The sequence below is a fragment of the Mirounga leonina genome, unplaced genomic scaffold (genome assembly GCF_011800145.1).
Source record: "Mirounga leonina isolate KUSES-001 unplaced genomic scaffold, KU_Mleo_1.0 Mir_170, whole genome shotgun sequence".
Taxonomy (NCBI): Eukaryota; Metazoa; Chordata; class Mammalia; order Carnivora; family Phocidae; genus Mirounga; species Mirounga leonina.
This window is the reverse complement of record NW_023270433.1, coordinates 30,117,470-30,134,476: the sequence shown is the minus strand read 5'-3', so window position 1 is coordinate 30,134,476 and position 17,007 is coordinate 30,117,470. Positions and strand designations below refer to the sequence as shown.

At 40.1% G+C, this 17,007-nt stretch overlaps 1 long non-coding RNA gene across 1 annotated transcript; it reads right to left on the bottom strand.

Annotated features, from left to right (window-relative positions):
• Positions 1–7,057: 7,057 nt before the first annotated feature.
• On the bottom strand, positions 7,058–15,246 carry LOC118018216. The gene is made up of 3 exons (XR_004681324.1): positions 15,165–15,246; positions 8,626–8,706; positions 7,058–7,304 (listed from the first exon to the last, which is right to left on the bottom strand). It is a non-coding gene; the product is annotated as an uncharacterized LOC118018216 (long non-coding RNA).
• Between the last annotated feature and the right edge of the window lie 1,761 nt (positions 15,247–17,007).

Genomic DNA, 17,007 nt, shown 5'->3' with positions numbered 1-17,007 from the left:
TGTAGTGAATTTTACTTTCCTGAATGGCTCCAGTAAGGAACTCATAATAGAATGCCAGCTCTGGAAACTTTCTTAGAGGTCATAGAACCCTAACCTTTCATTTTCTGGATGAGACTCAAGAGGTTTTTTTTGGGCATGTGATTGGCAGGCAATTTCATGCAAACTCCTAGAATAGTACTTAGCCTTGAGCAGATGTTCTATAAATGTTCTTTTTCCTTTTTCCTAGAACACAGAAAACTAGTCTCCCCATTCTTGGGATAAGCACATCATGACTTGTTTGTTGTATTAATCATCTAATCTGTGATAAAAAGCAACCCCCAAATCTCAGTGGCAAATAACAATGAAGATTTATTTCTTCATCCCATTGTATGTCCTCTGTGGATGGGTTGAAGCTATTGCTGCCGATTGCCTGCACTTACAGCTGTGGCTGGGGCTCTGTTCCATATGGCTCTTTTCCATGAGTCTTCATTTTGGAATCCAGGCTAATGGGGCATCCCATCTAGGATATGCTATTCTTTAGGCAGAGATTAAAAAGCAAAAGCAGGCCTCTTAAATAAGCTCCTGCTTGGAGTAAGCACACTGTCGTTTCTGCTGGCATTCATTGGCCAGTCAAGTCCATGGCCAGGTCTGACTGTGGGGAGTGAGATGTGCTCTGCCTTGCAGGAATCACAGCAAACAACAAAGATGTGTAATTCTCTTGCAGGGTAGGGAGCAAATAGTTGCCAACAATAATATGAGCTACCCTGCAATTGACATATATTTTAATGTGATGCATTTATTTGACCTGATATTCTTTCTCAATTTCACTTCTGCGGAAATGCAAGACACTGGCTTTTGCTACATTTTCTGTGGCAGAACTGAGGTCTAATTTTTTTGTATTAGATTAATCATTTTCGGTTACTTGGGAAGAATGTTTTCCAAAGCTGCAACAGAATTTGAGGACCATCTGCAGCAATCAATTCTCCTTTGAATCAAATTGTTTTTACTAAACTTGAGGATGTTAATTTTCTTATTAAAAAAATGCTTGATGGAAGAGGGACATTATGTGCAGGAGACTGTTATCTTTTATCTTCTGAAAGAAGACTTGCAAGCCTTCAACTTAATTCTCAGAGAAAGTTTAAACTTTAGGTGGCTAAGTATTACTGGTGGTGCTTATATAAAGATGAAAAGCCTTGGGAACAAAGGGTATGTGTCCACACAGTCTTTAAAAAATGTTTTAAAGGTCAATTTTACAACCAACAGGGTATTACACATCCCTCAAGAGCATTCTTCAAAGTTTATTTTTAAGGAGAGGAGAGATCTGTATAAAGTGGGGGTAAGGTAGGGGAAAGGAATGGAGAAGAAAAGGGGATTAGTTATCTAGGTCTACTATATTTCTCTTATACTATCAAAAATGCATTTAAACGTCACAGCAAACCTTTAATGGATGGATGGGTGAAGACAGGAGTTACAGTGAGAGAAAGAGAGAAGGGTCATCTTTCTCATGCCCGAGAATTGGAAGATCTCTTCAGATTCTTCCTGGTAAAATCTATCTATCATGTAGCTATCTGTATCTATTAAGTGGGAAGTACATTCACATTTTCAGGGGCCAAGAGAGGGGAGAATAGAACTTCAAAGGATATAAAGGACTATAGGCTCATCGAGGTGAAGGGGGCAGAGGAATGATGAGACAGGCAGCCAGGGCCAGAGATCTGTGTGGTTTCCTAGAACATTTGCCTTCTCTTTCCTCATTGTTCACAAAAGCCAGATTGGTGGAAAGAGAATTTGCTGTCATTTTGAATGTAAATTGGAAATGTGCATCTGTTCAGTGCGCTATTAAAAGAAGAATCACATCAAATTACAGGGTATGAAGTGGTAAGTCATTTGAGTGAATTACCTACTAAATGTCAGCCATGACCTAATAATATGTTTTCCTTTATATGGAAAAGCAGTGCCATTCCTCTGTGATCACTAGGACTGTTTCTACCTCTATTTTGCTTTGTTCCTTTGCCACCAGCTGAAGTGAGGGGTCAGGTGGCAGTCATGAAACAGAGCGACCCTGAATAGCCATCATAAGAACTGACCCTTGGCCATGGCTTCATTTACACCTTGCCTGGTGTTCTGAGATTAATCAGCCTCAGGCAGGAATCTGATAGTTGCATAATTACATAATGCTTATTTTCATAATACTCAAGACCATGAGTTATTATTAAAGAATGTGTATAGTTTTTTTCTCATAATTTTTCTAGGTAAACAGTGGTATAAACAGTTACAATGCAAACAGTGGTATAAACAGTTACAATGAGATTTTCAAGGCTCTGTAACATTCTATTCAGATGTGAGGATTCTACTCTATCCCATTTAGTCTGAGTTTTTGAAAATACCTTTTCTTTAGAAGAGGTTGCATCTGCTAGTAAGTGGGCACAAGCATCCTTGATGTTTGTTGGCACTGATCATCTATCTATCTAACGACTTAAAAGTACCACTCAGCAGCTCACTCCTCAATCCCTTTACCCTTAGCTTCTCGTGCTTTCAACTTGACAAACCCTCTTCTGAACCTGTCTTCTGTTTAAAATCCCGAAACTATAAATTTTACAGAGCTGTGTCCTCCAGACCCAGGCAATGGCATTTTCAAATACCATAGCACATTGTGAAAATCCTGATTTCTTTATCCTAATAAAGAGTGCTTACTAGATGGTGGGCTTTCTTCAGCATATCAGTGAACTTTGGTGTCACCATACTGGCTTCCATGCTTTTATGCCTGCCCTTACTGCAGGGTCCCCAAATTTATTTTCTCCCTCACTGCCTGCAGCTGGACATCTGAAAGCCCAGGACTGTTGCAGTGGGAGCTGTTCCAGTGGGGGTCAGGGGGCAGCAGACTCAGCCTCTGTAGTTCATCTAAGTTGGAATTAAACTTTGCTTCAGACCAAACCTTGAGTCTGTCTTCCCTGAGGCTGGTGTTTGCAGTAGGTTATCTATCTTCAGCCCATATTTCCTGTCCTTGTGAATAAGAGACCCCTGGATCTCAGTGTAGTCCCTCTCCTGCTGGCCTTATGATGTGATCTTTGCTTCATGCCTGAGCCAGAGTGCTTTGAAATTTATGTGTGTATGTAATATAGCCTAGTGGGTAAGAATTTGGGTTCTGGAGTCAGGATGACATGATTTTAAGTTCTTGCTCTACAGTTTACTAGTGGAGTGACCATGAGAAAGTTATCAATCTCTCTACAAGCTTCAGCTTTTCTCATCTATAAAATGAGGATAAAGGGCACCTGGGTGGCTCAGTCGGTTAAGCGTCTGCCTTCAGCACAGGTCATGATCCTGGGGTCCTGGGATCGAGCCCCGCATCGGGCTCCCTGCTCGGTGGGGAGCCAGCTTCTCCCTCTGCCACTCCCCCTGCTTGTGCTCTCTCTCTCTCTGTGTCAAATAAATAAATAAAATCTTTAAAATAAAAGGAGGATAATATTAACTCCTTTAGAGGATTGTTGAAGGAATAAGTGAAATAATACATGTCAGATGCTTGGCATCCAATGGTTGTTCAATAAGTGTTAGCTATTATTATTATGACTGAGATGTCGACTATTTGACCCAACTTGTAATAACTCTAAAGCTCCTTATGGGTAGAGACTGATGGGTCCACCTGTCATATTAATGTTTATTAAATGAGTAAATGTGGGGAATGCCCTTGTTTTATGCTTGGTTTTAAAGTTAGAGGTTGGAAGAGGACCAGAGCTGTTTGTTCTTTAGAAATATTTTTGATTGCTTTTTGAGTGTAAGATCTTGCTAGTGATACAATAAGGTACAGTTCTTTCCCCTCAGGAAAGTCACATTCTTCTCCGTGTGACAGTGTAGTGGTGAACAAAACTAATAGAGTGGAGGCAGAAGGAGTAAAGCAGATCTAGACGGATTATGAGATCCTAAACCAGAAAGTAATTATAAACTGAGTATGTTTTCTTAAAAATGGAAATAATATCATTATTTGTCAAATTATTGAAGCAAATTCAGAAAACATGGAAAAGTATAAAGGATAAGATTAAATCACTTGTAATGTGTCTGTAGATAATTACTACTTAAAAACATGATCATCTAGAAACTTGCTATTCAGTGTGTTGTTTGCAGATCAACAGTATTCGCTTCACCTGGGAGCTAGGAGAAAGGTCTACTCTTGACCCCCAGCCAAGACCTAGAATCAGAATGTGTTTTTTATCAAGATCCTTGGCTGATTTGTATGTAAATAAAAGTCTGAGAAGCATTGATATGGTAGACTATATAGCATATACCAAATTGAATTCTCACATACTGGACTTCTCTTTTGGCAATTTAGAGATTAGATAACCTGAAAACTTGCCTACTACACGATACCTGGGTAACTAGGTAAAAAATAACATATCTATTTGAAGGATAACTGAGTGCAAGAGAAAGAGAAATTAAGGACCAAAACAAAAACTAAAGACAGGAGTAAGTGGATACTGAAGTATGAGTTGCCCTGAGAGATGTTGCCGGTAGTCAAGGAGCTTAGGTTTGGGAGTAGGGACAAGAGCTTGTGCTGAGGATGAGGGACCCATGGAATGGAACTCCAGTCTAAGGCCATGGTCCTCAAAGGCTGAATAGCCAGGAAAGGGCAAACTAGAAAAAAAAAAATCAATCCACATACAAAGGGAGATGAGATTGTAATTTGTATGTCTCTGTCTGAGCTCTGGGCAGGAAAAAGGTATTCTCAGAGAACGTGTAATCACAGTCATTTTACTCACCCAGGGTATTTGATTCATATCCAGTTATACTCAAGCCAAGAAATTAATATGAAAGTCCTAATGTAGAAAGAGCCCCAAGGCATCTGAAAGAAGCAAACACACATCCTTAACTCAGCCCCAAGGGTGTTCATAGCCCCACTAAACATGAGCTCTTAATGTAAAAGTACAAAACACACAAGAAAACAATTCACCTTGAGCTAGAGTCACGAGAAACAGGTGGCAGAATTAGAACTTCAAGGATTTTGAATGATACAGTTACCGGGTGCAAAATAAAAAAAGTATGTTAAGATGGCTTTTTAAAAAAAGAATGGAATAAAAACCACCAGAAGCAAGATATTACATACCCTAGTAATTTCCTACAACTTCCTTTTGTTTCTCTTAACATCTCTTGAGAATCATTTTATCATCCTAAGACAGTGTATGTCCAGGACATGGATCAGCTCATCAGTTCAGCAGCAACCAACCAAGAGAAAGAAGAAAGCATAGTCACATGCTGACCCTTTTCTGCATGGTGGTTCCTCCCACTAGGTTATGTGGTATGGTATGTGCCCTGGAATATGACTCAGAATTAGAATTTTCTGTCTTTGGAGAAGATAATGGTGAGGGTGGGTTCAGAGCAGGGGTGTGAGGTGGGCAGGGGAAGTAAGAGAGAAGCCCATAAAAGTATGTCTTCTCATAGAAGACTAGCAACATCAGAGAGTATGTTTAGGGGAAAAATGATTCCATTGAATTCCTTCTAATTCCTTTTAATGAATTTATTCTTGCTGTGTATGTTGTAATTGTGTTAATTAAAAAACAATTCAAAGTGCATGTCAGTAGTGAAGACCCTGACCTGTTTATGTGATGATTAAAAATGAAATGATCTACAAGCCCCTGTTTTTGAAAGCCCTCAGGATTCATCAGTTTGAGAACCAGTAATGATTGTTTGCCTTCTTGAGGCAACACAAGAAAACTCCACATGTGAACATTAATACAGCGTTTGCTGCTGTATGTTCTTTACCCACCTAAGGCTTCTGCTCCTCTTTCTCCAGGTTGCTGACCTTGGTAATTGATCCCTCAGAAGAGGAAAAGCACCATTCCATTGACATTGGCATTTCTCTTCTGAATGGAGATTTAGAAAAGCTTCCTCATCCCTTAGGAACTCAGAAGCATCCTAGCTTCTTCCTGCTGAGGTCTTTCTGCCCCTCCAGGGACTCTCTTGGACCAGGGACTCTCTAAGAAGACCCTTGCTAGCTGTCTTGTGCATGGTCTCCATCTGGTCCACAGGAAATAGTCACATATCTTTTGTTTCACAAACTCCAGGTACTTAGGCTGCCCCAAGCAGCCACATCTCATTTGCTTTTCTACCAAAGCCGCTAGCTAGTTGGTTTCTTGCCTTTTAGATTTTTCGGGTGGGAGTCAGTCTGTAGTCCCCATCTCTAGGGGCCAAATATTAAGGTCTCTAAGTGGTCTTCCTAATTTGATTTGCAGGTTTTCTATTTTGATTTGCAGGGATGGGGGAAACAGCCCCTAGTTTACTACTTTGGGAGAGAGGATGGGCCTCTTGGTACACCAATAACATTCTCCAAACCTCCTGATCTCTGACTTCTGACCCTTTTATATCTTGATATAGCTGAGGGAGTAGGAGACACATAAGTATTTTTTTAAATTACATTTTTGATTTTTACATAGTTATAAATTCACATGCAGTTGTATGAAATAATTCAGACAGATCCTATGTACGCTTTACTCACTTTTCCCCAGTAGTAACCTCCTGCAAAACTAAAGTACAGTATCACAGCCAGGACACTGATAGCAGTATAGTCAAGATACAGGACTGTCCCATCCTTCAAGGTCCTTTGGCTAGAGAGTACAGACTTTTGGGGGGCTTTTTAGTCACCTCCATTGGTGTTTCTGGGTTGCTGGCTTCTTCAGCTCTACTCTGGGATTTATGAGGCAAAAACATAAGCCAGGAAACTCACTTCTGTGTTACTCCCTAGCTGCCCTGTCTCTTCTCTCCGCCTTTCAGGGACTTTCATTTGTTTTATGTATAATGCCCAGGGTTTTTAGTTGTGACTTAGTCAGAAAGACAGGGAGAACTAGGTCAGCTTCATCTTCCCAGAAGTAGAAGTCCATGTAACTGTTTTTTAATCACCTCTTTTGCAAATTCTCAGCAAAGCTTTGCCCTTCACTGAGGGCACGGCTTTTACGTCTCAGTGCCTCAGCCCAAATTTCCTATTGGCATTTAGTTATATACATGTGATGAAGAGAGGGCTACAAAATGCATTCTCAACAATCATGATTGTGAAAAGTACCTGTGTTCTCACTGTTTTAGTAACAACACATAAGCATGTTCCTAGAGTTTTTATTTTTTTCTGGCTTCGGGGAGATTATCCTAGAAAGATCAGTCTTGGGAAAATGATTAAGGAAGTGACCAAATTCCACTGTTGAAAAAAACGACGGTTGTTCTTTTGCATCCTCTTCTACCTGTTATAACTTGAGGACTATTTATATCTGCTAGTAACGTGGCAGCCAGCACATAGTATAGATCATGGCGGACTGAGGTCAGCTTGTGAGAGGTGAGTGTTCTCAGGAATTCTACAAGGCAATAAAAAATAAATTAAAAATAATAGCCATTATTAAAAATTAAATCATATAAAATGTCAATGAATTACATTAAAAACAAAGGTAATGATAAAAATTCACCACTTCCTAGTTTTGTTTTTTTTTAAATTTATGTTCTTGAGATTATGTCCAGATTATCTATTATCTGTGCTCTGGAGATCATGCACATCTATTGTATGTGTGGTGTAAACACTGTGTATTGGCATCCTCCTGTGCCTCTCTTTCCACCTCTGTGTTCTCTGATGTCACCTTGGTAGCCTGACATCAACCACGGTGAGGGTATTTAACCACAGAAATTGGAAATGTTACACAGCAGGGCTTTTTCCTCCTTGACAGCCCGTAGTTAAACATTTTCCAGGATACCACTGAGTTTAGGTCATTTCCACAGATTCTCCCTATTCCTGACAATAATTTTTCTCATTCTCCAAAAACTTGCCCTATCTTAGGAGCTTTTGAATTTCCAGACTTAAATTACTAGCACTTTATATAATGTAACAGCAAGATAAGAGCAAGTATTTCTTCAACCTTCATAATCCACAGTGGGAAACAGATACATGTTTCCTATTATTCTGCCTTTTGAAGAAGCCTTGACGATGGAGCTGATGCTGTGTTCAGATTAACTATGTGAGCAGAAGGGGTAGGGGAAGAGGAAGACAAATGACTTGTTTTTTCAATACAGCTGCTCTGGCTATTGTCTTTAATTACACTCCTGCTGCACTGATAAGGAAACTGGCTTCTGACAGCTGGGAGGAGCTACCCTGCTGCAAAGCCCTGTCTCTTCTTGGGTATAAGCAATGTCTTATGCACTGAGTAACATAGACATGAATTATTTTTGGTAATTGTTATTGGCTATGTTTCTACTATGTTTAGGCTTAATTTTCTTAAAGCGACATGGCCCCCATTTGGAAATTTACCTATGGCATTTAGTGAGGCAGGAGATGTTAGTGGTTAAAATGTAGATGCATTTTTTAATCTTTTCGACATAGTACTTATATTATTTGGCATTTAAAAATATGCTGATACCTGCTTGAAAACATGACTGATAACTCTATGGGTGCCTTTTCCTTTTCAGTTTGGCCAGAATTCTCCCAGGCTCTTCTGAATATCCCCATAATGTGAACCCAAAGCAAAGATATACAATGTAGAGACCATGTGCCTTAAATTTTTAGTAGGAAAAATAAGCAGCAGAACTATACATTTCTGTCTCTTATCCCTGTCATCTTCACCTCCTTTGTGGTAAATGGTCAAATGCCAAAGCAAAAAAGCGTGATAGAAAGACAAACATATTACTTACTGTATGACCCAAGTGTCGAGAGAATATTGTTTGGGGAAAAGGTACACCTGATCCTCCTGTTGTGCACTGCAGGGTAGAAATCTGTAGAAATCAAAGCACTTGGTGATTTCATTTATTTATTTATTTTTATTTTTTTTAAAGATTTTATTTATTTATTTGAGAGAGAGAATGAGATAGAGAGAGTATGAGAGTGGGGAGGGTCAGAGGGAGAAGCAGACTCCCCGCCGAGCAGGGAGCCCGATGCGGGACTCGATTCTGGGACTCCAGGATCATGACCTGAGCCGAAGGCAGTCGCTTAACCAACTGAGCCACCCAGGCGCCCGGTGATTTCATTTATTAATGTGTTTTCAATTTAGAATTTACCAAATGTGATTAAAAAGTCCTGCTCCCTATTAGAGTATTTTAGAATAACCTATATAAAATTGGGCATGAAATAATTAAACACTTAATATGGAGTTGTTAAATGTATTTCGTAGGGAATGTCATTCCCTCCAGGTTTCTGTCTGATGAGGGACTCATTTTAACTTTGCACTTCAAGCAGATATATATTCTTCACATCAGTGAGACTTTGGGATATGCTAATCCTCCTGCCAGTGCTCAGCTACCGAGCAGGGAACGCTGGGGCCCAGAGAGCCAGCTGTAGAGGTTGGAGAGCCAGGGAGCTCCAGCACCAGGGAGCCATCACAGCATTACCCAGAATCTGTGGGAGGGGAACAAAGCCAGATGTGTCGGGATTCAGGATATGATGAAATCAGCCCTTTGAATAAGTACTTAAGCAGAGAATCAAGACTTTATAACAAGAGGCCTGAAATAAACAGACATCCCAGCAGAGGACTGGGTGGGAATGGGAGCCACACAGGCTAAGCCGTTCAGAAAAGGGTCCAGAGAGAACCGTCTGAGAAAGTCTGACTAATCTCTGACCCTGCTGTTTAATTTAGGTTAGTGCTGTGGTTAAGTGTGTGGGCTCAGGACTCAGGTCACCAGGTTTGTAGCCTGAGTCTGTCAGGTAATAACTGTGTGACCTCGTGTTCCTCAAACTCAGTCACGCCACCTGTAAAATAAGAGTAATGATAGAACACCTCATGTAAAGCTCTTAGCAAAGTTTCTGGATTCTAGTAAATTCTCCATGGTGAATGTGAGTTGTACAAATACTAATGCAATTATATTATTTTAGTTCCATAGTGAAATGAGACATACCAGAATCCGCTCGACATTTTTTATGGCTTTTAGTATTATTCGTATACTTAGTGAACTGTGTCTATTTCCCATTACAAAATGAGGGTTTAGGAATTCCCCACCAATCTTTTTATACTCTTCAGAGTGTTCCTAAGCTGAGAATCCTTGGGGTGTTATTCTGCATTGAACTTAGTTCAGGGGAACCCCACCAGACTATTAGACTGACCACGGTGAACACTGGAGTCATATAAGCAGCACCCTTACAGAATGCAGGCTTAACTAAGTCTACTTTTGTCTGCATTTGCTACCAGTTAGTTTAATTTGTGTCTTGTGTGTGCCTCCTATGTGTGGTGAGGCAACATCTGAGGATACAGCAAGGCTACTGTCCTCTCTTACTCATTCAAGCCAGGTATGGGACAAGGTCGAGATTTAGGAAGCAGGAAGAAAGTCTCTGAAAGCCAGGTTGACTTTTATTCTGAGAGCAACAAGGTGTCATTGATGAGTTTTAAGCAGGGGAGTGATGGGTCTAGTTTACATTTTAAAAATGTACTTGTGGATGCTGTGTGGGGACTAGATTGTTGGAGGTGGTTGTGGTATTCCACATGAAGGATGGCAGTGGCTTGGATTGCAAGGGAAGGGGTAGAGAGGGAAGATGCCAATGCATTTGGGTGTGTTTTGGAAGATGGAGTTGACAGGATTTGCTTCTAGGCTGGATGCATGGAATGAGGGAAGAGGAATGGGTGCAAGGTAAGCTCTTAGGTTTTTGGCATGAGCAACGGGATGCATGATGGTGCATTTTACTGCAGTTGAGGGTGCCTGGGAAAGGAACAGAGTGTTTTCTGGTGGGGAGGGGTAGATGCTGTGGGATGAGCTGTATGGAGTTTGAGATGTCTATTAGATGCACAAAAAAGAACATGCCTTATCCACTTTGGGGACTGGCATGGCAACTGGCACTTTCTAGGTTGGGTCAGTAACCATATTTGGATGAAGGAATGAATGAATGAAGTAGATGTTGGCCTACTCTGTCACTGCATCTTCACTGTTGTCAGATGCTGCCTCATTACCTGTGGGGTACACAGAAAGACTAATTCAACAAGTAACACATTCAGATAAAAATAGGCTTAGATAAGTCTGCATTTGTAAAGGGCTACTATTTGTTTTTGTCTCCCACTAGTATTAATTTGACTATACAAATCTGACATCCTGCGGTGATGTGAGATTTGCTGAGAAAGATTTGGAAATTGTGGAATATAGATAGGTTTTAAAGCCACAGGATGCCTTGAAGTCTCTTAGGAAGAACACCTAGATAGAGAAAGAAATGGAACCCATATTAGCATCGAATCATGGCTGTAACAAATTACTTCAAAAGTAATAGCTTAAAACAACACGAATTTATTATTTATTGTTCTGAAGGTCAGAAGTCCAAAATGGGTCTCACTGGACTGAAATCAGGTGTTGGCAGGGCTGAGTTCTCTGTGGAGACTCCAGGGCAGAATCTGTTTTCTCACCTTTTCTAGCTTCTAGAGACTACCTGCTTTCATTGTCTTGTGGCCCCTCCTTCCATGTTTATAGTGTATCACTCACCCTGTTTCCATCATCATAACTTTTTCTGACTCTGACTCTCCTGCCTCCCTTTTTCCCTTATAAAGATCCTTGTGATTTCATTGGCCCACCTGGATAATCCAGGATGATTTCCTCATGTCAAGATCCTTAATCATACCTGCAAAGTTCCTTTTGCCATGTAAGGTAGAATATTCACATAATTTGAGGATCAGGATATGAGCAACTTTGGAGGCCATTATTTTGCCTACCAAAGAGCCCAAGACTGATCCCAGGAGAGTTCTGAGGAGGCTGAACAGAGAAGATCCAGCAAAGGAGAAAGAGGAGGAAGGGATAGTGAGAGAGGAGGAAAACCAGGAAAATGTGGTTTCACAGGAGCCAAGGGTAGGCAGTTTTAAGAAAGAGGGAATGTAATTGTACCAGTGAACTTCGGGTTTGGCTGTAGATAATAGGAAACCCTATTATAGTAGTTTAACTAAAGAAGGACTTTATTTTTGTCCTATAACAGGAAGTCTAGAAGAAGCTGACCTTGGCTGGGGTACCAGTACAAGGTGCCTATGTTTTCCTCCTCTGCTGTGTTTAGTATGTGATTTCCTTTTTTTTTTTTTTTTAAGATTTTATTTATTTATTTGAGAGAGAGAGACAGATACAGTGACAGATAGTGAGAGCGAGCACGAGCAGGGGGAGCAGCTGAGGGAGAGGGAGAAGCAGGCTCCCCGCTGAGCAGGGAGCCCGATGGGGGGCTCTATCCCAGAACCCTGGGACCATGACCTGAGCCAAAGACAGGCACTTAACTGAATGAGCCACCCAGGCACCCCTAGTGTGTGACTTCCTTTATCACACATCCAAGATGGTGGCTACATCTCTAGGGTTTGAGTTTGCCTTTCAGTTGGAAGAATGGGAAAGGGTAAAGAGCAAAGGGCAAAGGGTAAAGGAGCATGACTACCGAGTCTGATTCCTTTTTGTAAAGCTTCCTCAGAAGCTCCTTCTCAGTCGCTTCTTCTATTTATTTATTTTTTTTTCCAGTAGACTCCCCGCCCAACATGGAGTACAACACAGGGCTTGAACTCACAACCCTGAGATCAAGACCTGAGCTGAGATGAAGAGTCAGATGCTTAACTGACTGAGCCCCTCAGGTGTCCCTGGATACATTTCATTAGCCAGGTTACATGGCCATCTCTAGCAGCATAAGAGGAGTCTGTTGGTCAGGAAGAGGGAAGAATGGATATGGGTAGGCAATTAACAGTGTCTGCTGATGTAATATGTTAATCATAGATTTTTTGTGAAGGATAAGGCATTAAGAAGTCTTTCATTCAGGAGCACTTCTTCTGAGGAGGTTGGGCTTTAAAAATAGACTTAACTCCTTTTTTAAAGAATTTTGATGATTGGTGTTCTATAACCTTCATAGAAACTCTTGTAACATTTGATTTATACACTTAAGAAGCTTTTTCTTTCTGTTTCAGTATTTCCTCTCAGATGTGATTTAATCCCATTTCTTTTTGTTCGGTCTTCTGGAGAGATGGAGTAACACCAGTAAGCATCAATCAATTATCTTGAAATAGTTTGAACTAGCAATCCTCCAAGGAATTAGTGGAAAAAAGGCATTGGGAGATGAAATACAGGTGTAATTCTGTTAGAACTTATTGAGGGAATTAGTGAAATACAAAGTGAGGAAAAGTGTACTCCATTTTTATTGGGAAAGGGGGTTGAATGAATTTTCATACAAATTGAAGGGGGTGTTATATATGGTTTTTAGTGATGAGGAAGGAAATTTGAACACTTACAAAAAATGGAAATATAATAGGTATTCTAAAAGATGACAGACAGATGACTGCAAGGCAAGAGAAAATGATTTGGCTGTATTGAAGTGTCCCCCACAGGAGGAGGGAGAGAAGAGAGCCTGGCACTTCAGTGAAGGCATTTCTGTGCCTGAATTAAGTGAAGTTGCCATGTGACAGTCTGTTCTGACAGCTGGTGTTTTTCTGGGTTGGTGGTTTTATCTCCTATTTGCTCTCATGGGCCGGGTGAAGGCTAGTTTGGGTAACCATTATAAAAAAGAAACATTTTAAAATGTCATCTTTTGGTGAATTTCCCAAGTATGCCTTAAAAGGTGGAAACAAATGTCCTTTGAAGTTCTTTTTTTTCCCCTTCACATGCTATTTTTGGCCTATCTACCACGCTAGAAAATTGCTGTTTCTCTCATTCTCTCATCACCAGTGATCCCTGCTTAAATTTTGTAACTCTTAAAAATGTTATAGGGGCGCCTGGGTGGCTCAGTCATTAACCGTCTGCCTTCGGCTCAGGTCATGATCCCGGGGTCCTGGGATCGAGCCCCACATTAGGCTCCCTGCTCAGCGGGAAGCCTGCTTCTCCCTCTCCCACTCCCCCTGCTTGTGTTCCCTCTCTAGCTGTGTCTCTCTCTGTCAAATAAATAAATAAATAAAATCTTAAAAAAAAAATGTTATAAAACGGTTCTACAATCCCAGAAATTCCTTCAAGTCAGTATGTGCTACTCTCCCTCAACCCCAATACACTCATGCACACATGCTGCAGAGTGCTGGTTACATTAATCCTGAGTCTAAACCTTATGTAACACACACACACACACACACACACACTCTCTCTCTCTCTCTCTCTCTTTCTCTCTCACTTTCCTGTCACGATGGAGTCGAGTGAACCTTTGCCAGGTAAAATGGCTATCTCTCATTAATGAGATGTGCTCATAGTAGATCCTAATTAGAAGGCCAGTGAATACTAGATAATTTGATTTTTGATCGATCTGATAGCAGATACCACATGCTTGAGTATTTGAAAACGTAAACAGGCTTTAATCTTAAATATTTTACGGGCTGATTGTCATCACTGATCATATCTTCATGGCCAGAAAAGGGGGTGTTTCAGTTGGTGTTGAAGGATTTTGACAAGAGGGAAGGGAAAAAGAGCATTTCAAACTAAGGGCACAGTGTCAGCATTGGTAGGAAGGCAAGACATTGTATTGCATACACAGCAAATAGCAAATAATCTGGGAAGGCTAGTGCACAGGGTTTGGGTAATATTGTGATGGGACATGAAATTAGAGATATGCGTTGGAACTGGGTTTTGGAAAGCCTTGAATGCCAGACTAAGGAGTTGAATTTTATTCATTAGGCAAGAAGATTTTTAATGATGGAAATGATCTGACTCATGCATTAGGAAGAGAATTTATAAAATAATAAAAGTAATTTTAGTATATGGAATTCTCATATGTGTACAGAGTTCTTGAATTTACATAGCTGTCCCACCTATTTTAAAAACATTTAGTCTTGCAGGGCGCCTGGGTGGCTCAGTTGGTTAAGCAACTGCCTTCGGCTCAGGTCATGATCCTGGGGTCCCTGGATCGAGTCCCGCATCGGGCTCCCTGCTCGGCAGGGAGTCTGCTTCTCCCTCTGACCCTCCCGACCCTCCCCCCTCTCATGCTCTCTCTCTCTCAGTCTCTCTCTCAAATAAATAAATAAAATCTTAAAAAACAAAAACAAAAACAAAAACCATTTAGTCTTGCAGATGAAGTAGATAAGGCCCTACATGGGGTTGGGAATACATGTCATACACAGTTTGTTTGAAATTGCTGCAACTGTTTGGAAGGTTCTATGTAAAAAGGGTATAGATTTGTTCTCTATTGTCTCTGTATGCAAGGCATAAACCTAAGAAGATTAGTTCACCTCCTCCAAAAAGTCTTTAAAAGTTAATAAGACAGAAAACACAATTAAGCAAAGAACAACTTACAAAGCACAAAAACAACCATTCTTAGAAATCTGGTGTATTACCTTCCATTCTTTTTGGCTCACATGTGCATCTGTCCATCCATTCATCCACTGATACAACAGATATTTACAGATGTTGTGGTAGGTTATATAGATACAAGATAAATAAGATAAACATGGTTCCTGTTCTTACAGGGCTTGTGGTTTAGTTTATTCTTTTTACAAAGTTAGAATCACATAGTCACATCCTGTTTTTTCACATTAATGTTTTGAAATACCATTACATCACACGCACTTGCCATGCCATTAGAAATGCATCACTTGCAAATGTTTTATCTTGTGGATACTGCATATTTTTTTTCAAACAAATACCTATTTTTTCCTACATTTTAGATAATTTTCTTAGAAGAGATTTCTACAAGAGTTATAGAGCCAAAGGGAGTAAACATTGATGAGGCATTTGATAGTAGTTATTGCCTAACAAAAAGTGCCTACATTTATTCTCTCTGTAGCAGTGTAAGAATCAGTCCATCTTATAGCAGCCTCACCACTTGGTCATTACTATGAAAAAATTAATTTGGCATGAAGAAAGGTAGCCAGTATCCTTAATCTTCATTAGAGAAGACTATTAGGTGACTCACTTCAGCTGTCAGAAAATGCAAGGTGATATCTTGTGCTATTGTGGATGTCTTGTGACCGGAGTTGCACAATCCCGACTACACAACCATGTGATCATCCGTCTAGAATCACTCTAAAGTCTCAATTATCCCCACTGCATTTTGATTCTCTTCTATGACGGTGGTCCAAAGTGGTCATGAATGAAAATGTGCTATTTTGTTGATGATGGAGAGAGTGTCATTGCATAGGGAAACAGGAGTATGTGTGAAAAAAAGAAACTTTAAATAATCCAAATAGGATATAATTAGAAATAGTCAAGAGGCTTGTTAAGAGTTAGTGAGAAGAAGAAAAGAGAGAAGAAAGTGAAAAGAGAAGCAGAAGCACCTACAGAAGCAGAAAGGAAGGAAACCGAATGCTCAGCAGTTCCCAAGAGACAGCCCAGGTCACGAGGGCTTCGATACAGATATGCCACAAGTATTAATTGCTTTGTTACAAGAGAAACGGCCTAAAAACATGTGAATGAGGCAGGGCCCTAGAGGTACTAATGGCAGTGGAAACAGTTGCCATGGCAACGGCAAGGAAAAGTCAACCAAAGGAATTACTAATACATATGAGTGTAAATGTGTCTGACATTGAATAATGTGAGCTGATTCCTTGGCGGATTCCAACACTATTTTTGAACCTGAAAAAAAAAATGGTTCAACATTTATCACATGCAGGTTTTATTTTACGGTTGTATGGTAAGCAGTAACTAACTTTTTCCTATGAGGTGGGCTTTGATTTTAAAATAACTTTCATTATTAGAATATCATAGGAACATTAAAGGGTATTTTCAAAAGAAAAAAAGAAAGTGCTTATCATCTTCCCTATCAAAACAACAGCTTGCCTTTTCTTTCTTTACATCTAACTCCATTTTTACCTATCTGTAAGCTTAGTATCTGACAGTTTTGCATCCTGCTTTTAACCTTCAATCTTATTTGTAAAGCATTTTCCATATTTTAAAATCATCTTCATCATTGACAATTAAAATTTTTGCATAGTTCATCAATTGCATTGTATCATTTACTCAGTCATTCACCTATCGGAAGAAATTTATGTATTATTCACAAGTTGTGTTATAAAGCAATGTAGAGGGAATAGGGAGGGTTCAGATTAATGTTACTGAAACACTGGCTCTCAGCATTACATAGAATTGAGCTTGTGTTTGGGCCATGGTGCCTTGCAATACACAAATATCTGCTAGCTGGAGGGTGGGAAGGGGTCAGCAATTCTTGATTATCAGGTAGTG